Source organism: Hemitrygon akajei, unplaced genomic scaffold, assembly GCF_048418815.1.
Source record: "Hemitrygon akajei unplaced genomic scaffold, sHemAka1.3 Scf000036, whole genome shotgun sequence".
In the NCBI taxonomy this organism is placed as follows: Eukaryota; Metazoa; Chordata; class Chondrichthyes; order Myliobatiformes; family Dasyatidae; genus Hemitrygon; species Hemitrygon akajei.
Genome location: NW_027331922.1, coordinates 6,460,775 through 6,484,796, shown reverse-complemented (window position 1 = coordinate 6,484,796; position 24,022 = coordinate 6,460,775). Strand labels below are relative to the sequence as shown.

Below are 24,022 nucleotides of genomic sequence, written 5' to 3'. Positions count from 1 at the left end.
TTGTACTTTATTTCTTTAATCGTCATCGTTTCCATAACTACCCTACTTGTTTCCCTTACCTTTGACAATTCAATATCCTGCTCCTTAGTGAGCACCGATGGAAAGAAATTGTTCAAAATCTCCCCTATCGCTTTTGGCTCCACACATAGCTGCCCACTCTGATTCTCGAAGGAGCCAATTTTATCCCTCACTATCCTTTTGCTATTAATCTTCTGTGACAGGTGGGATGTTTACAGGAGAGATGGGTTATACCTAAACTACAAGTATACCAAGATCCTTGCAGGGAGTTTTGTTAGTGATTTTTGGAGATTTAAAACCAGATATGCAGGGGATTCGGAGCCAGAGCAGACAGTGGAGCTGGGGTGAAAATAAATGTTGTTAACAGTTCTTGCAAAGTCACGAATAGAAGGGTTGTGTGTGCTGATAATAATCTTCTGAGGTCTGTCTATTTCAATGCTGGGAGTATTCTGGAGATGGCTGACGAACTGAGGGCGTGGATTGACACATGGAATTACGACATTATAGACATTACTGAAAATTGGCTACAGGAGGGGGAGGACTGGAGTTCCGATGTTTCAGGTGTGATAGAGGAAGAGAAATGAAAGGGGCGTTGGCATTGCTACTCAGGGAAAATGCTACTGAAGTACTTGGGCAGGAGAGATTAGAGGGTTTGTCTACCGAGGCCATATGGCTGGAGCTGAGAAACAGGAATGGTATGACCGCATCAAATAGGAAAAATGCAATCGAACAGGAAAGGAATCGAAACATCTGGGGCATTTGGGAATTGTACAAGAGAGACGGGTTACACCTGAACTAAAAGGGGACCATGAACCTTGCAGGGAGATTTGATAGTGCTATTGGAGGGGGTTTAAACTGGATTGGCAGGGGAATGGGAACCAGAGTGCCAGAGCCGATAGTGGAGCGGGGGTGAAAACAAATTATGTTAAAACTTTTTGCAAAGTAACAACTGGAAGGGTTGTGCATGGTGGTAATAATCTCCTGAGCTGTGTCTATTTCAATGCAGGAGTATCGTGGGGAAGGCAGACGAGCTGCGGGCGTAGATTGAAACATGAAATTACGGCATTACAGCCATTAGTAAAACTTGGCTACAGGAGGGGCAGGACTGCCAGCTCAATGTTCCAGGGTTCCGATGTTTCAGACATGATAGAGGCAGAGGGATGAAGGGTGGGAGGGGGCATTGCTAGTCAGGTAAAATGCTACAACAGTGCTCAGGCAGGACAGATTACAGGGTTTGTCTACCGAGGCCATATGGGTGGAGCTGAGAAACAGGAATGGTATGACCACATTATTGGGGTTGTATTATAGACGACCCAATAGTCAGCGAGAACTAGAGGAGCAAATCCGCAGAGAGGTAGCAGACCACTGCAGGAAACATAAAGTTTTGATAGTCGGGGAATTTAATTTTCCACATATTGACTGGGTCTCACATGCTGTTAAAGGTCCAAACGGGTTAGAGTTTCTAAAATGTGTTCAGGAAAGTTTTCTAAATCAATATATAAACGTACTAACTAGAGAGGATGCAATATTAGATCTCTTATTAGGAAAAAAGTTAGGACAGGTGACGAAATTGTGTACGGGGGGGGGACACTTTGGTTAATGTGATCATAACGCCTTTATTTTGAACTTGATCATGTACAAGGTAGATCTGGTACTCGGTTTGAAGTTCTAAACTGGGAAAAGGCTATATTTGAAGAAATAAGAATGCAAAACCGTGGATTGGGGCAAGTTGATCTCTGGCAAGAATGTGATGGGCAAGTGGGAGACCTTCAAAGTAGAAATTTTCAGCTTGTATGTTCCTGTCAGGAATAAAGGCAAAGTGAATACAATAAGCAAAATTGGAACTCTGATAAAGAAGAAGTGAGAGATATAAGTCAAGTATAGGAAACAATAGCAAATAAGGTGTTTGACGAGTACAAAAAGTGCAAAATAATATTTCAGAAAGAAATCAGGAGGACTAAAAGAAGACAGGAGGTTGTTTTGGTAATCAAGGTGAAGGAAAATCCAAAGAGCATCTGCAGGTATATTAAGAGCAAAAGGATAGTAAAGGAAAAATTTGGACCTCTAAAAGATCATAGTGGTCCGCTACGTATGGAATCAAAACAAATGGGTGAGATTTTAAATGTTATTTTTTTTTCCCGTCCATTTTATAAGGAAACTGACATGGAATCAATGGAAATAAGGGAAACAAGTAGTGAGGTGATGGATCCTACACAGATTGAAGAGGAGAAGGTGCTTGCTATCTTGAGGCAAATCAGAGTAGATAAATCCTCAGGACCTGGGTATTCGCTCGGACCTTGAAGGAGACTGCTGTTGAAATTGCAGGGACCCTGGCAGACATATTTGAAATGTCGGTATCCACGGGTGAGGTGCCAAAGGATTGGAGGAGAGCTCATGTTGTTCTGCTGTTTAAAAAAGGCTCTAGAAGTAATCCAGGAAATTATAGGCCGGTAGGTCTGTAGTAGGTAAATTATAGAAAGGAGTACTAAGGGATAGGATCTACAAGTATTAGGATAGACAGGGAATTATTAGGCAGAGTCGCAGTGGCTTTGTTTGTGGTAAGTCATGTTTAACAAGTCTATTAGATTTTTTCGAGGAGGTTCCCAGGAAAGTGGATGAAGGGAAGGCAGTGGATGTTGTCTACATAGACTTCAGTAAAACCTTTGACAAGGTCCCGCATGGGAGTTAAGTCAGGAAGATTCAGTCGCTAGGTATACATGATGAGGTGGTAAATTGGATTAGACATTGTCTCAGTGGGAGAAACCAGAGAGTGGTAGTGGACGATTGCTTCTCTGAATGGAGGCCTGTGACTAGTAGTGTGCCAAAGGGATCAGCATTGGGTCCATTGTTGTTTGTCATCTCTATCAATGATCTAGATGATAATGTGGTAAATTGGATTAACAAATTTGCTGATAATGCAAAGATTGGAGAAATGGTGGACAGTGGGGAAAGTTTCCAAAGCATGCAGAGGGATTTCGACTAGATGGGAAAATGGGATACAAATGGTTGGCAGAGCTTAATACAGACAAGTGTGAGGTTTTGCACTTTGGAAGGACAAACCAAGGTAAAACATGCAGGGTAAATGGTAGGGTCCTGAGGAGTACAACAGAAGAGAGGGATCTGGGAATTCAGAAACAAAAATCCGTAACGGTGGCTTCATTGGTAGACAGAGTCGTAAAGAAAACTTTTGGTACATTGACCTTTATAAATCAAAGTATAGCGTACAAGAGTTCGAATGTTATGGGGAGGTTGTATAAGGTATTGGTAAGGCCGAATTTGGAGTATTGTGTGAAGTTTTGGTCACCTAATTACAGGAAGGATATTAATAAGTTTGAAAGAGTGCAGAGAAGGTTTACAAGGATGTTGCCGGGATTTGAGAAGCTGATTTACAGAGAAAGGTTGAATAGGTTAGGACTTTATTCCCTGGAGCGTAGAAGAATGAGAGGAGATTTGTTAGAGGTATATAAAACTATGATAGGGAGAGATAGAGTGAATTCAAGCAGGCTTATTGCACCGAGGCTAGGGGAGAAATAAAGCCAGAGGACGTGGGTTAAGGGTGAAGTGGGGAAAGTTTAAAGTGAACTTTGGGGGGCATCCTCACACACAGAGTGGTGGGATTGTGGAATGAGCTGCCAGATGAATTGGCAAATGCGGACTCACCTTGAACATTTACGAAAAACCTGGACAGGTACATGGATGAGAGTTGTATGGAGGGATATGGTCCAGGTGCAAGTTAGTGGGACCAGGCAGAAAAATGTTTCGGCACAGCCAGGAAGGGCCTAGAGGCCTGTTTCTCTGCTGTAATGATTTATGGTTCCATGGTTCTAACACTGCGATCTCTCTGCAGATCTGTTCCTCCTAAACCAGCAGACTGTTCATTGGTCTACATGGCGATACATTTCTTTTTCCTCATTTCCTCATTCCCATTGATGAAGGAAGACCAGTAGATGTAGTGTATGTGGATTTCAGCAAGGCATTTGTTAAAGTACCCCATGCAAGGCTTATTGAGAAAGTAAGGAGAATGGAATCCAAGGGGACTTACTTTGTAGATCCAGAACTGGCTACCCCATAGAAGTGGTTGTCCATCGTGGCTGTAGACGGGTCATATTCTGCATGGAGTTCGGAGATCAGTGGTGTGCCTCAAGGATCTGTTCTGGGATATTCACTCTTCCTGATTTTTAGAAATGACCTGGGTGAGGAAGTGAAGGAATGGGTTATTAAGATTGCTGATGACACAAAGGTTGGAGATGTTGTGGATAGAGTTGCGGGCTGTCAGAAGTAACACCGAGACATTGACAGAATGCAAACCAGGGCTGAGAAAAAGCAGATGGAGTTCAACCCAAACAAGAGTGAAGTGTTTCATTTTGGTAGGTCAAATATGATGGCAGAATATAATATTAATGGCAAGACTAATGGCAGTGTGGAGGATCAGAGGGATTTTGGGTTCCGAGTACATAGGAAACTCAAAGCAGCTGCGCAGGTTGACTCTGTGCTCAAGAGAGCACACGGTGTATTGGCCATCGTAAACCGTCGAATTGAATTTAGGAGACGAGAGGTAATGTTGCAGCTCTATAGGACCCTGGTCAGACCCCACTTGGAGGACTGTGCTCAGTTCTGGTCGCCTCACTATAGGAAGTAAATGGGAAGTTGCCTGGACTGGGGAACATGTCTTATGAAAACAGAATGAGGGAACTCGGCCATTTCTCCTTGGAGCGACGGATGATCAGAGGTCACTTGATGGAGGTGTATAAGATTATGAGAGACATTGATAGTGTGGATAGCCAGAAGCTTTTTCACAGGATGAAATGGTTGCCACAAGAACACACAGGTTTAAGGTGCTGTGGACTTGGGACACAGAAGGTGTCAGGGGTGAGTGTTATACGCAGAGAGTGATGTGTGTGCCGAATGGTCTGCCGGCAACGGTGGTGGAGGCGGATACAATAGGCTCTTTAAACAGACTTTTGTACTGGTACATGGAGCTCAGAAAAATAGAGGGTATTGTGTAACCCTAGTAACTTCTAAGGTCGGGACATGTTGGGCGCAACTCTGTGGGCCGAAAGGCCTGTATTCTGCTGTAAGTTTTCTATGTTTCTATTTTCCACCCATAAAGATTCACTGAGACGAATTCTCTTGTCTGTTCTGTCTGTGTTTTGCAGTGACATTTGCTCAGCCCTGTAATGTCACCCCTCCTCCTGTAATTCTTCCGCTTTCTGACGTCTGAAAATAGGGAAACCCGAAATATCGTGCTGTCCTGCTTGTCCCTCTTGCACCCAATTCTCAATAACGGCTACAATATCATAATTCATTGTGTTGATTCATGCCCTGAGCTCAACTGCCTTTTTCAGAAGCTTCCTGCATTGAAATATACGGAGCTTAGGGGACCAGTCGCTTGATGCACAACCTTTCGATTCCTGACTTGTTCTGAGGTCTGAACAACATCTGTCTCCATATAGACTCCGCTATCTGCTCTCGAACTCTGAATCCCATCCCCCTGCACCTCGAGAAAAACTATTCTCCCAAAACCTTTCATGCACAGTACTGACAAACCTTCCCTCTAGGATATCAGCTCCACTCCAGTTTATGTGTAAACCGTCTTCCATCTCTTCTGTTGACATCTCACCTTCCTTGGAATAAACACAATGAATATTGAACCCCTCCCACCGGCACCGTAGCTTGAGCCACATGCTAAACTGTATCGCCTTCCAATGTATGGACACACTGGGACGGGTGGTGGTCCTGCCTATTAATTTAATAGCAAAATCCCTGACCTCACTTTGCAGTAACACCTTCCCATACATACCGATTTCTTTGGTACATATATGGACCAGGACGTCGAGCTGCTCACCCACCCACTTACGAAACATAGAATCGTTTTTGCAATTACTGTTGAGCCTCTTTCTATTGCACTTAAGTCAACTACATTATTTCAAGGTGTTAGGAGAGGTGTCACAGAACATTGCCATTGAAATCCTCTCAATTCACATCTAACCCTGTCGTGCTCTCCACCCTTAAAAATTTTAATCAATTTGGCTGGCATTATAAGTTCACATCAGTTCAGTTCTGTGTCCCATTCATCGAAACCATCTATTTCTTCCCTCCACCCTCGATTCAGTTTTTAGACAATGGGGTTTGATCGGTCTTATGCGCATTAAGGATTTGTGCACTGATAACATATTTAATAGTTTTGATAACCTGTGCAGTAAATATGGCCTTCCGTATAATCATTTTTTTCAATACCTGAAGATTCTCCACTTTGTCAAGGATGAATATCCCTCTTTTCCTGATCTACCACCTGCTATGTTGCGGGACAAACTCACTCTTAGCTTTAATAATAAATGGCTGATCACTGTACTACACTCTCAGCTGATGTATTCGGGTGTTCAAGATCTAAATAAAACTACGACTAGCTGGGAGGATGACCTTGGTGTGGATCTGGCTGTGGGATATTGGGCAAAAGCACAGAATAGGGTTCATTCCTTGTCATCATGTGCTAGACTCGGGCTCATACAATTTAAAGTTTTACACAGTACATTTAAGTAAAGCCGGGCGTGCTGACATATATCCTGGGTCAGACTAGGCTGTGACAGGTGTTCCTTCTCTCCGGCTGGTTTAGTGCATGCATTTTGGTCTTGCCCTCGGCTTGATGGCTATTGGGAACTGGTTTTTAAAATTATCAGTGAGGTTTTGGGGGTGACACTGAGGCCTTGCCCGCTTAAAGCTGTATTTGATGTGGCAGATGATGTTTTGGGTTTAAATGCAAACCAGTCGGATATCATTTCACTTACATCGCTTTTGGCCCGTAGGAGAATCTTGCTTGTCTGGAAATCTGCCACTCCCCCATCTGCAGCTGCTTGGTTAGATGACTTAATGTTTTTTTTTCTGAAATTAGAAAAGATTAAATTTACTCTGAGAGCGTTAGTGAGAAAGTTCTATTCGAAATGGGGGTCTTTCTTGTCATATTTTGGGAGTCTTAATGAATTACCTACTAGTTGAGGGCATCTGATTGTACTTGGGAAGTTGCTTCCCTTTTAACACGCATATGGTTTACCTCACAGGGTGGTTGATGAATTGTAATATGAGTCTATTCTGCATCATCTGAGATGTTGTAGATGTGTGTGGGACTTCGTCTTGAAGTAGTGCGGGGGTATGGGTGTGAAATGTCCGTACTTGTGTTTGTGAAGTGTCGTATTGTAAATACATTAGCTGTCATTGTATGTTCGGGGAGGGCGGGTGAGGGGAGGTTTGTTTAGGGGTAAGTTATAAAAGCAAAATGGAGGAAAATGTAATCCATTATGTATTCTATATTGTGCCGTTCCTTCGATAAAATATATTATAAAGAAAGAATCATAGAGAAGGGACGGTGTGCTGTGAAAAGAGGAAGGAAGGGGAGGAGAGTGGGGCCACAGAAAGGGTGTTCAGATTCAGTCGTTGGTGCAGAACGTGTGAGGCGCCATTTTCTTGCTGACTGTCTCTGATCGGAGTCTGTTTAAACGCCGAAATCCACTGACCCATGGCCAGGAGTCACAGACAGAGCGACAATCCCTCCATACAATCCCATCACACACTCCTGGAAACATACACTGCGTAACGCTCCCTCCGCAACGATCCGTCACACACCCCCGGGATCATACACAGAGTGCAACTCCCTACATATTGTTTCAACACACACTCCGGGGTCACACACAGAGTGAAGCTCCGTCCACACCGTCCAAACACGCTGTTCCTGGGACTGATAACCAGCGAAGCTCCCTAAATATTATCCCATCACACTCCCGGTGTCAGACATGTGAAGTACCTCCGGCACCATCGCAGCACACCCTACCGGAGTCAGCAAAAGTACGAAACCCTCTCCCTTCTCCGTTCTCCCCACTCACCAATATCCAGTCTTTCGGCTTTCCAGTAGTCTTGAATTGTGTGTGTCTCTCGGAGATGGTGTGTGTGTGTGAGCGGATTGTGTGCTGCCGTTAGAGGAAGGAAGGGGAGGAGAGAGGAGGCCAGGGAAAGGGTGGTGAGAATGCAAACTCTGATGCAAGTGGTGTGGAACACGTGACCGGCCTGTGCATGCAGAGTTGTGGAGAGATTCAAATCCTGGTGATCGATATCCATTGTACGGGGGGAGGTGAAACACCAGCCATCATCTCTCCCTCATACTCCGCACAACTGTGTGACACAGAGTCGGAGGCGAGTGGAGGAACGACGTAGATGGGGATCGCTTAGCGGGTGGAGCGAATCACGGAGACGGGGCGGGGCGTATGGGTACGTACGCGATGATGGAGAAGGCGAAGTGTGCAGGAGAGTGTGTGGGTGACTGAGACGGGGTTGCTTGTAGGCGAGGGTTGGGTGACGGAGACGGGAGTGGTGTACTGCAGTCTGTGTGACAGTGACTGGGAGTAGTGCAGGAGTAGGGTGACGGAGTCGGGGAGTGGTTTTGGAGAGGTAGGGTGTTATGCATACGGGGAGGACTGTACTCGAGTTACAGTGCAGGGCCTGACTCTGTGTTGGTATCGTTGAGTGGTGAAATCCCGCTGTGCTGCAGAGCCTGTCAGTGTGTCAGTGTCACGATGAGGTGCGTGTTCATGTCAGATGTGCGTTGTGGCAGTGACACCGAAACACTTTCAGTGTCCCATTGAAGAACATCTCCTTGTCGCAGTGAGGGTTGTGTGCCTCGTTCATAGCTCATGCAAACGGTACTGTCCCGCCTGCAATCAAGTCTCACTAATATCTACCGTGTCAGGCTTAGAGGCGTTGACCCCTGACCTGAGAACATCTGCCCTTCAAACAATACTTCCCGCATTGAAACGTACGCAGCTCAGAACATGAGTCCCAGCAGGCTCAACCTTTTGCTTTTTAACTTTTTCAGAGGTCTTAACAACATCTGTCCCAACAACCACTCAACTTACTGCAATGGCGTTTTTATTTATATGTCCCTGCAACTCTAGTTTGTACCACAATTCTCCCCTTCTAATGGCAAACCTTACCGCTGGGATATTAGTTCGATTCCACTTCAGGTGTAAATTCAGAGAGTTGCTCATCAGAGAGGAAATGAAGGAACTGAGCAAGGTGGGGGCGGTGTGGCGCGGCCTCCAGGCAGGAGTCTGTGCTGCCCCCGAGTGTTCGCTCGGCAGAATGCAATCTCAGCTGAGAACAATTGTAGATTACGCTGGCATTCAAAATACCCAGGGGCCTTTTTAAAATTATTTATTAAATTTTAGAAATTACAAAGAATAAATGTGGTAATAAAAGAGTAAGAAAATGATATTAACCCTCTCCCTCCCCATAACCCTCCCCCCTAAACACCTATCTAAATAAATAAATAAAAGAAGAGAGAAATGAAAGATTGCCTGGATATCGGAGGATCCCCACATGCTCCATGAACTTTCAAAATAATTTTGATATTTATTTTTACTTTCCATAAATACTCTGTGTGTGTGTGTGTGTGTGTGTGTGTGTGTGTGTGTGTCTGTGTGTGTGTCTGTGTGTGTGTGTGTGTGTCTGTGTGTGTGTCTGTGTGTGTGTGTGTGTGTGTCTGTGTGTGTGCGTGTGTGTGTGTGTCTGTGTGTGTGTGTCTGTGTGTGTGTGTGTGTGTGTGTGTGTGTGTCTGTGTGTGTGTGTGTGTGTGTGTGTGTGTGTGTGTGCGTGTGTATCTGTGTGTGTGTGTGTATGTGTGTGTGTGTGTGTGTGTGAATGTGTGCGTGCGTGCGTGTGTGTGTGTGTGTGTGTGTGTGTGTGTGTGTGTGTGTGTGTGTGTGTGTACATAATGCGTGAATGTAATTACTGATATCCTACATGTGCTTGCTGTCTTTATGTTTAGTACACTTTATGTGCGCTTCAACCCCAACTCCTCAGCAACGTTTTAAACTAAATGTAATTTCGAATTTTTTCCACACCTGCACGTACGTAAGTTTGGAGAACCGGCTCCATTTTTCTACCTATATACTGGTGACGATAACTACCGCATACCATCGAGGAATCTCGTTCTGGTCCACAATACCTATTTTCCGTTCCCCTAACAAAGAGAACCCTATCGATACAGCTCGCCAGATTTCACCCCCTTCCCTGCTGAGCCACAGAACCATAGTCAGCGCCAGAGACCTGACCTGTGAGACTTTCCCCTGCTTGGTCATTTGCACCTCTCTCCTCCGATCCGGAAATATCCAAAGTGGTCTACTTGTTATTGAGCGGGTTGGCCACAAGGGGTCTCTGCACTGGCTCTGGCTGTTTAACCCCTTTCACCTTCCTCTCCATCACCCTGTTTCCTGTACCCTACACCGTGGGTGTATCTAACTTTCTATATGTCTTCCCTGTCAGCCCTCAGCTTCCCGTATGATCCCGAGTTCATCCAGTTCAAGTTCCAACTCTGTCCCTCAGAGTGTCACACGGGATGCGTGTAGGTATCACGGTATGGGGTCGCTTAATGTCCGGTCGGGGTTGTGTTCATGTCATGGTGAGGGGTGTGTAGGTATCACAGTGACAGCTGTGTGGCTCGCTCACTGCCTATGCTGTCTGTGAACTGGTTGTTCTCTGTATTTCACAATCTATCGTCAAAGTTCTTGACCTACCCCACCCACTTATCTGTCCACTCGATGAGTTTAAATCTGTCTTGTTACCCCTCTTGCAGTGCAGTAAACGTAAATCGCCGAACAGAACAGTTCCTTCGGCCCACAATGTTCTGATATGTCAACTGAACTAAAGCACTTCTGACTGAACAACAACCATCTCCCTGCAGTCCATGTACATTAACATCCCTGTCGAAGAGGTTCATGAACTCCTCTCTCTCTGAGGTTGTCAATGAATCTCATGTGACCAATAAAGCCGCCCCTCTACGTTGAATACTTCCCGCTTCATCACGACTAATACAACCGAAACCGGGAATGTTGAGCTGACGCTCCTGCCCGCCCTGCGGCGATGAGGCGCGATGTCCAGCTAGGAGTCTGTGCTGCCCCCTACCAGTGTTCACTCGGCAGATGACAATCTCTGTTGTGAACAATTGTAGATTACGGTAGCATTTGGAGTGCCCAGGGGACTCAAGCTGCAGAAATGTATGTGTGTGTGTGTGTGTGTGTGTGTGTGTGTGTGTGTGTGTGTGTGTGTGTGTGTGTGTGTGTGTGTGTGTGTGTGTGTGTGTGTGTGTGTGTGTGTGTGACCGGCGTGTTTGTATAATACGTGAATGAACTTACTGTTATCATACATATGCTTGCTATCTTTATATTTTATATACAGTGTACAGGCCACCTAACAGTAGTAATGAGGTTGGAGATGGCATTAAACAGGAAATTAGAAATGTATGCAATAAAGGACCAGTAGTTATAATGGGTGACTTCAATATACATACTGATTGGGTGAACCAAATTGGTAAGTGTGCTGAGGAAGAGGATTTCTTGGAATGTATGCGGGATGGTTTTCTGAACCAACATGTCGAGGAACCAACTAGAGAGCAGGCCATTCTAGATCGGGTATTGAGCAATGAGCAAGGGATACTTAGCTCTTGTCGTGCGAGGCCCCAAGGGTAAGAGTGACCATTATATGGTGGAATTCTTCATTAAGATGGAGAGTGACATAGTTAATTCAGAGACAAAGGTTCTGAACTTAAAGAAGGGTAACTTTGAAGGTATGAGACGTGAATTAGTTAAGATAGAATGGCAAATGATGCTTAAAGGATTGACGGTGGATATGCAATGACAAGCATTTAAAGATCGCATGGATGAACTACAACAATTGTTTATCCCAGTTTGGCAAAAGTATAATCCAGGGAAAGTAGTGCACCTGTGGTTGACAAGGGAAATTAGGGATAGTATCAAGTACAAAGAAGAAACATATAAATTAGCAAAAAAAAAAGCGGCACACCTGAAGATTGGGAGAAATTCAGTGACCAGCAGAGGAGGACAAAGGGCTTAATTAGCAAAGTTCAAAAAAAAATTATAAGAAAAAGCTGGCAGGGAACATAAAAACTGACTGTAAAAGCTTTTATAGCTATGTGAAAAGAAAGTTTGCGGATGACACGAAGCTGGGCGGCGGTGTTAGCTGTGAGGAGGATGCTAGGAGGATGCAGGGTGACTTGGACAGGTTAGGTGATTGGGCAAATTCATAGCAGGTGCAATTTAATATGGATAAATGTGAGGTTATCGACTTTGGTTGCAAGAACAGGAAAACAGATTATTATCTGAACGGTGGCCGTTTAGGAAAAGGGGAGGTGCAACGAGACCTGGGTGTCATTGTACACCAGTCATTGAAGGTGGGCATGCAGGTACAGCAGGCGGTGAAAAAGGCAAATGGTATGTTGGCATTCATAGCAAAAGGATTTGAGTGCAGGAGCAGGGGAGTTCTACTGCAGTTGTACAAGGCCTTGGTGAGACCGCACCTAGAGTATTGTGTGCAGTTTTGCTCCCCTAATCTGAGGAAAGACATTCTTGCCATAGAGCGAGTACAGGGAAGCTTCATCAGATTGATTCCTGAGATGGCAGGACTTTCATATGAAGAAAGACTGGATCGACTAGGCTTATACTCCCTGGAATTTAGAAGAGTGAGGGGAGATCTTATTGAAACGTATAAAATTCTAAAGGGATTGGACAGGCTAGATGCAGGAAGATTGTTTCCGATGTTGGGGAAGTCCAGAACGAGGGGTCACAGATTAAGGATAAAGGGTAAGCCTTTTAGGACCGAGATGAGGAAAAACTTCTTCACACAGAGAGTGGTGAATCTGTGGAATTCCCTGCCACAGGAAACAGTTGAGGCCGGTTCATTGGCTATATTTAAGATGATGTTAGATATGGCCCTTGTGGCTAAAGGCATCAGGGGGTATGGAGAGAAAGCAGGTATAGGGTTCTAGGTTGGATGATCAGCTATGATCATACTGAATGGCGATGCAGGCTCGAAGAGCCGAATAGCCTACTCCTGCACGTATTTTCTATGTTTCTATGTTTCTATATATTATGTGCGTCTCAACCACATTTTAAACTGAATGTTCTTTGCAATTTTGGCTACACCTGCACATACAGAAATTTGGAGAAACGACTCACATTTCCTCCCGCTATACTGGTGAAAATAACGACCGCATACCATCGAGAAATCTCGTTCTCGTCCACAGTACCTTCTTTTCCTTCCCCTAACAAATACAACCCTATAGGTGCAGCTCGCCATATACCACACACTTCCCCGCTAAGTCACAGAACCATAGTCAGTGCCAGAGACCTGACCGGTGAGACTTTCCCCTCCTTGGTCATTTGCAGCTCTCTCCTCCCATCCAGAAGTATCTAAAGTGGTCTACCTGCCATTGAGCGCGCTGGCCACAAGGGGTCTCTGCACTTGCTCTGGCAGTTTAACCCCTTTCACCTTCCTGTCTGTCACCCAGTTTCCTGTATCCTGCACTGTGGCTGTAAATACCTCTCTAGATGTCCTGCCGATCACCCCCTCAGCTTCCCGAATGATCCCAAGTTCATCCAGTTCCAGTTCCAACGCTTTTACGCAGATCGTCACGGCGAGATGCCTAAGGGTGTCACGGTTTGGAGTCACTTAGCGTCCGGTCGGGGCTATGTCCATGTCATGGAGAGGGTTGTGTAGGTGTCACAGTGACAGATGTGTGGCTCTCTCACTGCCTATGCTGTCTGTGAAGTGGTTGTTCTCCGTGTTTCACAATCTATCGTCAAAGCCCATGATCTATCCCACCCCCTTCTCTGCCCACTCGATGAGTTTAACTCTGTCTTTTTATCCCTCCTGCAGAGCAGTGAATATAAATCACCGAACAGAAAAGACACTTCGGCCCGCAATGTTGTGACATACCAATAGAGTAAATCACTTCTGACTGCACATCAACCTACTCCAGTTCAGGTGTAAACTGAGAGGTTACTCCCTTGGAGAGAAAGTGAAGTGGCTGTGCAACGTGGAGCGGACAGGCTCGGCCTCCAGACGGGAGTATGTGCTGCCCCCTAGTGTTCGCCGAGCGCTAGAAACTCCAACTGTATGCACATCTCACAGGTGACGTCGTCGGTGTGACTGGATTCTCTCTTCCGTCCCATGTCCTGCAATGAGAGCATTCAACTCTCTGGCCAGACATCCCTACTGCTCTAACTGTGAAGAAGCAAACTATAGATTAACTGGAAAAAAGCAATCAATTGTTTAGCCTGTCATATTTTCTTGCACTTGCTTAATGAATCGGCTTCATCGCTTGCTTGCTGTTCAAATAAATAAGTAAATAAATAAGTAAATAAATAAACAAATAAGTAAATAAATAAATAAAAGAGCCGCGTGGCGCTGCTTTCTAATTGTTTTGCATTGAAACCTGTCCTAACGCCAGAATTTTATGAGTAGATGACTCCGACAGTCATTCTCTGAGCAACGCTCCCTCCACAACATCACATCACACACTCGCGGGGTCAGAGACGGAGTGTAGCTTTCTCCACACTGTCCCATCGCCCTGATTAAACCTCCTCCCACAGTGTCCCGTCGCTCTCTTCCTGTTACTGGCATGGAGTGAAACTTCTTCTTCTTCGTCCCATCACACACTCGCGATTTAGATATTATGTGTAGCTTCCCTCTGCCCAGTCATTTTGAGAAGACTAGAATGTAAAACCAGTGCTCAACCGTAAGGGTTCCGTCCCCAGTACGACTGCTTGAGAAGTCTTCTTTGGTTTGGGTTGGTGCCGTCTTGTTCATTCCGAGTCTGAGTCTGAATTAATTCCAGACCTGACTCTGCATTTGGGTTCAACACCATCCACAGCTGTCTCGATTCAGAAGGGATCACAGCTTTAGGAGTTTGAGGGTATGTGCTCTCTCAGTGAAGATGAGGAAAATTCTATGGATGTTCGGTGGGGAACTTTCTGACTAGCCGCATCGCCGCCTGGTGTGGATGCTGCAACGCACAGAATAGCAACGGGCTACAGAGGGTTCCAGCCTCAGCCGCAACTCTGACGTCACACCCCTCCCCACCATCGAGGACATTGTCAAGAGGCGATGCCTCGTGAAAGCGGCATCCATCACTGAGTACTCTCCCCACTCGGGAGAAGCTCTCTGCTCGTTACTACAATCAGGGAGGAGTCGCAGGAGCCTGATCACCCACACACAACGATTCAGGAACATCTCACCCTGCACCGTCACATCTCTGAATGCACAAGCACACACTCGACATTTTTGCGGTGTTTATTAATGTTTGCAATTTACATTAACTGTACACCCCGAATGTATAAATTTCAGGTAAAAAAATCAGATAGTCATGAGGGGGATAGATAGAGTTAACGTGGATAGGCTTTTTCCCATTGAGAGTAGGGGGATTCAAGCAAGAGGTCATGATTAGAGAGTTTGGGGGCAAATGTTTAGGGGTAACACGAGGGGGAATTTCTTTACTCAGAGAGTGGTAGCTGTGTGGAACGAGCTTCCAGTAGAAGTGTTAGAGGCAGTTTCGGTATTGTCATTGAAAGTAAAATTGGATAGGTATACGGACAGGAAAGGAATGGAGGGTTATGGGCTGAGTGCGGGTCAGTGGGATTAGGTGAGAGTAAGCGTTCGGCACGGACTAGAAGGGTCGAGATGGCCTGTTTCCGTGCTGTAATTGTTATATGGTTACATGGTAGATATTTCAGGTAAAAAATCAAATATTCGATACGACAGGACACTCGTCACCTGGCCTTCAGCAGTCAGGATATTGAACACAGGAGTCAGGAGATCAGTTCGCTGTGGTACAAGACGTCGCTGAGGCTTTCTGCTTTAGGAAATAAAAGCCACTGACCTGGGAAGAGAGTATAGGGAGTTCTACGGGGATATTGCAGGAAATCGACGTTATGTAGAGAGAGAGGGAAGTCTGGGACTTCATTCCCTGGATCAGTGTTGCATACTTAATGAGGTGCATAAACCCAAGAGCGGCACAGACATAGGGAATAGGCACAGACTTTCACCCAGGGTTGGGTGATCGAGAATCAGACGGCACATGATTGTGGTGAGAGCGGGTTGGAAGAAGGAAGAGAGAGAGGGAGATCAGGGGGACGGAGGGTTCAGAGAAAACGGGGAGGGAAGGTGGAGAGAGGGGTAGAGAAGTCGCCGAAAGTGGGAGACAGTTGGCTGACAGAGAGGAGAAAGAGCGGACAGAGAAAGGACGAGGCAATAGGGGGTGGAGAAGAACGGGACGGGTTGGAAATGGCCACAAAGCAGGGATCAATGGGGACAGAGGTTTGTCGGTGTGTAGTGAGGAAAATGGGGATGCGACAGCAGTTGGAGACTGGGGTAGGAGGAAGGGACACAGAGGGTGAGGAGGGAGTTTGAGAGGATAGAGGAGTGATCGTTGACGAAGAGAGAATGCGGAAATAGAGGGGTAGAACTTGATTCAAACCGGCCGCACTGGCACAGACGGCTCAGGATTGAGGCGAGTGTAGGTGGAATGGAGAAAGAAAGGGAGGGAGCAGGCAGACGGAGGGTTTAGAGAGAAGAGAGTGGTGTAGAGAGGGGTAAGAAAGGGGGAAAGAGGTGAAAGAGTTTGGCAGAGGGAGCAGAAGAAAGCGGGCGGAGTAAGTTGGAGGTAATGATCAGAAAAGGTGAGGGAGAAGAAAGAGCGGGACGGGGGAATGGAGGGAAAGAAGGGGATGGAGGAGAGGGAAACTTGTCGGTGTCTGCTGGGGAAAATATGTTTGCGATAAGCGGAACAACTGGAGTAGGAAGGAGGGGTAGAGAGGGTGGGCAGCGAATCTGAAAGGATCGGGGAGTGAGGGTGAAGGGGAGAATGGGGTTAGTTATTTGATTCACGTCGCCTCCACTGGCTGTTGGCAGAGATCCTGGATCTTTTCAGGAATATCTTGAAACAATGACTTCTCGCAGATGAAACGCTGATCACGATCGCAAGGGCTGACTGCGGTCGGATCACACTGATTGAAGTAGGACGTTTCAAAGGACATCTTGTACACGAGACGGAAGCCCACATTCCTGTACAAGAGGGTTAAACAATTTCAACAGAGACAAAACAGCTCCAGCAGAGAACCCGAGCCGAGACCGGCCCCAAGCTAATCCCAGGAAATCGCTCTCTCCTAACAGCCTGTGTCAATCCCCAAATTCATCCCACTCCACCGCTCTCCCTCACCGCCCCGTGCCAGTACCCAGAGAGCTACCACGGTCCCAAAGTTTCCCCACAATCCTGTGTCAGTTCCCCAACTAATTGCACTGGCCCAATGTCTTCCCAGAGCCCCGTATCCCCCAAACTAAACGCACCGAACCGCTTTCTCACAACAGTCCCCTTTCAGTTCCCATACTAATCGAACAGGCACACCCTCTCCCCTCTGATCTGTTTCAGTCCCCGAACAAACCCCACTCTCCCACCGTCTAATCGCGCTGCCCAGCTCTTTTCCTGCAGAGCTATATCATTCAGCAAACGAATCACACTGTTTATCCCTCTCCTCACAGCCTGGCGACTACTTTAACCCACTGTTTGCCCAGTGCACTGTATCGGTCTCCAAACTAATCCAGTTCTTCTACTCTCTCCCCTCAGATCTGTGCCATTTAACAAACTAATCGCACTGTTGCTCTCTCTCCTCACAACCCGGCGAGTGTCTCTAAACTAATCACCGCGCTCTCCTGACCGACATGCGTCAGAACCAAAATAATCCCAGCGTACTGATCTCCCCCCACTGCCCCTGCCAGTTTCCGAAATACTCCTACTGCCCTGCCCTTCACCAGCAGACACATGTCGGCCCCAAAAGTTCCCATTGTACCACCCTACCCCCTTCACACGTACAGTCTACAAACAAATCGCAATGCCCCTCACTTTTCACACAAAAATACGTCAGTCCGTAAACGAATCCCATTTAATCCCATCATCACTATCTTAATACCCAACTCTCACCCCACACATCAGTCCAAATCTTACCCATCTGAGCATTTTCCAATCCAGTACTCAAGGTTTCTGGACACAAGCTTCTCGGACACAAAACTCTGGGAAATTAAATTTATTTGATTAATACCAAGAATTGAAAACTATCTACGGAACTTCACTCAGATGATTACAACAGGAATTTGTGATAGGACTGTGCGAAGGCAGCTTTACTCTCTGTCTGACACCAGGAGTGTGTGATGGGACGGTGTGGAGGGAGATTCACTCTGTGTCTGACCCCGGGAGTGTGTGTTGGGACGGTGTGGAGGGAGATTCCATCTGTGCCTGACACCGGGAGTGTGATGGGACGCTGCAGGTGGAGATTCACTCTGTGTATGACCCAGGGAGTGTGTGTTGGGACGGTGTGGAGGAAGATTCCCTCTGTGTCTGACCCCGGAGTGTGTGATGGGATGGTGTGGAGTGAGATTCACTCTGTGTCTGACCCTGGGAGTGTGTGATAGGACGGTTTGGAGTGATATTCACTCTGTATCTGACCCCGGGAGTGTGTGTTGGGAAGGTGTGGAGGAATATTCCCACTGTGTCTGACCCCAGGAGTGTATGATGGGACGTTGTGGAGGGAGATTCACTCTGGGTCTGACCCCGGGAGTGTGTGATGGGTCGGTGTGGAGGGAGATTCACTCTGTGTCTGACCCTGGGAGTGTGTGATGGGACGGTGCGGAGGGAGATTCACTCTGTATCTGGCCCCGGGACTGTGTGATTGGACGGTGTGAAGGGAGATTCACTCTGTGTCTGACCCAGGGAGTGTGTGATAGGACGGTGTGGAGTGAGATTCACTCTGTGTCTGACCTCGGGAGTGTGTGATAGGACGGTTTGGAGTGAGATTCACTGTGTCTGAACCCGGGAGTGTGTGATGGGACGGTGAGGAGGGAGATTCACCCTGTGTCTGACCCCGGGAGTTTGTGATGGGACGGTGAGCAGTGAGATTCACTCTGTGTCTGACCCTGGGAATGTGTGATGGGACGGTGTGGAGGGTGCTTCACTCTGTGTCTGATGCCCGGGAGTGTGTGAAGGGATGATGTGGAGGCAGATTCACTCTGTGTCTGACCCCCGTGTGTGTGAGATGATTCCTGTGTTACTGTGGGATCTTCCCGTGCTGTCACACATACCGCTTCATCCCTTGAATTGATTTCCAGCAGCCTTGAATCACGATCTGAACATTCTTGCATCGCTCTGGAGAAAGATGTTTCCATCGTGGAGACGTAATAACACCGGTTATGATTCTTGATCCAATTCTCGGAACAGGTTTGCTCTGGAAATCACGAACAAGGAACAGTGAGACACAAAGTTAATCTCCCTGCACACTGTCCCATAATCCACACCCGGCGTGACGCAGAGAGTGAATTTCACGCCATGCGGTCCCATCACGTTCACCTGAGGTCAGGCACAAAGAGAATTTTCCCGCCACCGACATCGTCCCATCGCACATTAACAGGATCAAACCATCCATCACACACTCCGGGAGCCAAGACACAGAGTGAATCTCGTACCACACTGTCCTATCACACACGCCCCAGGGAGAGATACAGATTAATGTTCATTTCACAACGTCCCATCAGAGATTCACAGGATCAGGCACAGAGTGAGCTCCGTCCACATCATCCATCACAGACTTTCCCGTCAGGCACAGATTGAGGCTACCTCTACCCCCCCTCCCCTGATACACTCAGGGACTCAGACACAAACAGATGCTTGCTGCACAACGTCCAATCACACACTCTGTGTGTCAGAAACAGATCGATGCTCCCTCTACTTCGTCCCAACAGTCTGTGGTCTCAGTTCCCGCAACACTCTCATATCTCGCATCCCCGGTATCAAGCACAGAGTGAAGCGTCTCTCTCTCTCTCTCTCTCTCTCTCTCTCTCTCTCTCTCTCTCCTCTCTCTCTCTCTCTCTCTCTCTCTCTCTCTCTCTCTCTCTCTCTCTCTCTCTCTCTCTCTCTCTCTCTCTCTCTCTCTCTCTCTCTCTCTCTCTCTCTCTCTCTCTCATCGCAGACTCATGGGTTCAGACTGCACGATGCCCACTGTCAAACCACGCGCCCTTGCGGACAGACACAGAGTGAATTTCCCTCCACACCGTCCCATCACACACTCCCGGGGACAGACACAGATTGCAGCTCCCTCCACACCGTCCCATCACACATTCCCGGAGTGAGACGCAGAGTTATGCTACTGTCACAGTGTCCTATCTCACACTCTACGGATCAGACACAGTGTAGCTCCGATTACTGACACCTGGAGAAAGACATGGAGCTCTTTCTCACTCTCCCATGACAGACGCGCAGGGTCATAAACAGTGTGAGGCTCCGTCCGCACCGTCCCATCACACACTCCCGGGGTCAGACACTGAGTGAATCGCCATTCACACCGTCCCATCACACACTCCCAACATCAGTCACGTAATGAAACTACCTCGGCACCCTCCCATCACAGGCACCCGGAGTCAGTTATAGAGTGAATGTCCCTGCAGTCTATTCAATCACACTTCCTGACGGGTCAGACAGTAATCCGGGTTCCTTCCAAAATGTCCCGTCGCACACTTTCGGAGACAGACGAAGAATGAAGCTCTTGTCTCACGGTTCCTTCACACTGTCCCGGTGTCAGACACAAAGTGATGCTCCTTCCACACCGTCCCATCACACACGACCCTAACCCTAACCATAACCCTAACTATCTCACACTTCTTGGTGAAACATGGTGTGAATCTCCATGTACACTCTCCCATCACACAGTCCTGCGGGCAAACACATAGTAAACCTCCCTCCATACTATCCCAATACCCCCGCCCGTGATCAGATGGGAAATGAAACACTCTCGGCACCACCCTGCCGCATACTCCCGTGGTCACACACAGTATGATGCTCCTTCTACCCCGTGACATCACACAACACAGGGGTCGGAAAACGAGAGCAGCTCCATCCGCACCGGTATCACACACCACTGGTTTCAGACACAGAGCGGAACACCATCTAGGCACGCGTCACCGTTCCCGGTGTCAGACACACACGTGATCTCCCCACCCAAACGCACTCACCACCCCTTCCCCGACATAGCTTCTTATCACATGCACACTGTGTCAAACACAGAGTCCCATCAAACACACACGGGGTGAGACACAGATTTAAGCTCCCTGCACACCGTCCGATCACACGCTCACACGGTCAGACGCAGACTGAGTCTCTCTCTCCAGGGACCCATCTGACACTTCAAGGGTCAGATGTGGAGTGAAGCTCCCTGCACACCGTCCGATCACACGGTCACACGGTCAGACGCAAACTGAGTCTCTCTCTCCAGGTACCAATCAGACACTCCAAGGGTCAGACGTGGAGTGAAGCTCCCTGCACACCGTCCGATCACAAGCTCACACGGTCAGACGCAGACTGAGTCTCTCTCTCCAGGGACCCCATCAGACACTCCGAGGGTCAGACGTGGAGTGAAGCTCCCTGCACACTGCCTTTCATACACGCCCAGGCTTAAACGTGGAGTTAAGCACCCCTCCACATTGTCCCACCACACACATTCGGAGTAAGACTCGGAGTTTTGCTCCCTCTACAAAGCCTCGTCACTCACGGCCTCTGTGAGGCACAGAGTGAATCTCTCTCTCCATGGCCTCATCACACATTCCAGTGGTGAGACGTGGAGTGAAGTTTCCTGCACACCGTCCAATCGGACTCTTCCGTGGTCAGATTCTGGGTGTTAATCCTTCCACAACGTCTCATCACACACACCCAGCGTCAACCATAGAGGGAAGCTCCCTCCACATCGCCCCTCACACTTTTTCTGGGTCAGAGAACAGAATTTAGATCCCTCCACAAAGTCCAGACACACAAAACCTTGGTCAGACACAATGTGAATCTCTCTCTCCATGGCCCCAACACACTCTCCGGCGGTCAGACACGGAAAGAAACTCCCTCAGCACACACGACAAATATCAGCGGGAGAGTGACTCTCCCTCTACAACTTCTCAACACACCACAGAGCAAATGTCAGACACAGAGTGAAGCTGCTGACACACGGTCCCATCACACCCCCCCCCCCCCCCCGAGTCTAGCAGTGTGAATCTCCCTCCTGACGTCCCATCACACACTTCCTGGCGAGTCACAGAGTGAAGGTCTCTCTGAACCGTTCCATCACACCCTCCCGTGCTCTCACATAAAGCGAAGTTCCGCCCGTACCCTCTCATGGCACATTCACGGGGTCCGACACCCTCCACAACGTCCGGTCACACAATCCGGTGTCACAGAGAATGAACGTCCATCTGAACTCTCCCATCACACACTCGTGGAATCAAATACAGTCGCTCTCTCTCTCTCTGCGATCCCATTACACATTCCGAGGTTCCGACACAGAGTAAATCCCCCTCTACAACGTCCCAACACTCACACGCGGATTCAGATACGGACTTAAGCTCTCTCTCCACGATACCACCACACTGTCCCGAATTCAGACACGGAGTGAACCCCCCGCTGCACAGTCCCGTCACACGCTCCTGGATTCAGAGTGAAGCGCTCTCTCCACGGTGAATAACCCACTTCAGGAATCAGACATGGGGTGAATCTCTCTTTGCACTGTCCCATCACACACTCCCGCTGTCAGACAGAGAGTGAAGCTGGATCCATACTGTCCCATCAGACATTCCCAGAGTAAGGCATAGAGTGAAGATGTAATGTTACGTCTCACAATCCCGTGGTCAATCACAGAGTGAAATCACCCTCATACCATAACCATACACTCCCGATGTCAAGCACAGAGTGACGCTTCCTTTCTCAATGCCTGCCCTATGATAAGGAGCGAGTAAAAGAGAGGGATGATGCCTCACCTCTTCTGCTGGTCAAAAATTCACAGAACTGGTGACGGAGATCGCTGTGCTTTCGTTTAAGAGACTGGCGAATCTGTGATACTGAGAGAGATGGTGAAGGATGTTTAGCGTTTACAGTGACACGTGAGTAGGCGTCACGCTACCGAACGGGTCACGGAGAGTGTTGTGTTATGGTGATGGGTTTTTAATCGGTGTTACGGTAAGGGCCGTGTCGGTGTCGCTGTGGTGTTTTACAACAACAGTTTATTCCACTCTCTTTATTTACGGTCGGACTCCACCAGGAGCCGGTTCCACTCACCATGGATCGAGAGAACGGCACTATCACGATGAGGGAGAACGTAACTAGGCAGAGTAGGCAGATGAGACGGTACGGTCTATTTCCGATCTTCACTTTCGACTGTTGTTCATGCGCACCTGCGAAGAGACCACAAGACCATGAGACCATAAGATATAGTAGTAGAAAGAGGCCATTCGGGCCATCGCGTCTGCCCCACCATTCAATCATGGGCTGATCCAGTTCTTCCAGTCATCCCCACTCCGCTGCCTTCTCCCCATACCCTTTGTTGTCCGGGCAAAGCAAGAGCCTATCTCGCTCTGCGTTAAATGCTCCCAATGACTTGGCTTTCACAGCCGCTCGTGGCATCAAATTCCACAGATTTAACAGCCTCTGGCGGAAGTAATTTTTCCGCAGCTCAGTTCTAAAAGGACGTCCTTCAGTCCGGAAGTCGTGTCCTCTTGTCCTAGAATCGCTGACCATGGGAAATAACATTTTCCATATCTAATCTGTTCAGGCCTTTCAACATTGGCTAACTCTCTATGAGATGCCCCCTCATCCTCCCGAACTCCAGGCAATAGAAGCCGAGCTGCCCGATTTTCCTCAGACAGTAACGCTTTCATTTCCTGAAACTTCCTCGTGAATCTTCTCTGAAGCCTCTCCAATGTCAGCATATCTTGTCTAAAACAAGGAGCCCAAAATTGCACACAACACTCTCAGTGTGGTCTCACGAGTGTGTTTTGGTGCCTCAACATCACATCCCTGCTCTTATATTCTATACATCTAAACATTAATGTCAACATTTCCTTCGCTTTCTTCACCACCAACTCAACCTGGAGGTTAACCTTTAGGGTCTGTTGCACAATGACTCCCAAATTTGTTTTGAACTCTGCATTGTGAATTCTCTCACTATCTAAATAATTGCCTGCTTGTTTATTTCAAACACCAAAGTGCATGACCATACACTTTCCAATATTGTATTGCATTTGCCCCTTTTTTGCCCATTCCCCTAAACTATCTGAGCCTCTCTGCAGGCTCTCTGTTTCCTCAACG

General features: G+C 47.5%; 1 long non-coding RNA gene across 1 annotated transcript; it reads right to left on the bottom strand.

Annotated features, from left to right (window-relative positions):
- Positions 1 to 4,104: 4,104 nt before the first annotated feature.
- Positions 4,105 to 8,041, bottom strand: LOC140720117 (uncharacterized). Its single transcript, XR_012097110.1, has 3 exons — positions 7,893 to 8,041; positions 6,804 to 6,897; positions 4,105 to 4,207 (listed from the first exon to the last, which is right to left on the bottom strand). It is a non-coding gene; the product is annotated as an uncharacterized lncRNA (long non-coding RNA).
- Between the last annotated feature and the right edge of the window lie 15,981 nt (positions 8,042 to 24,022).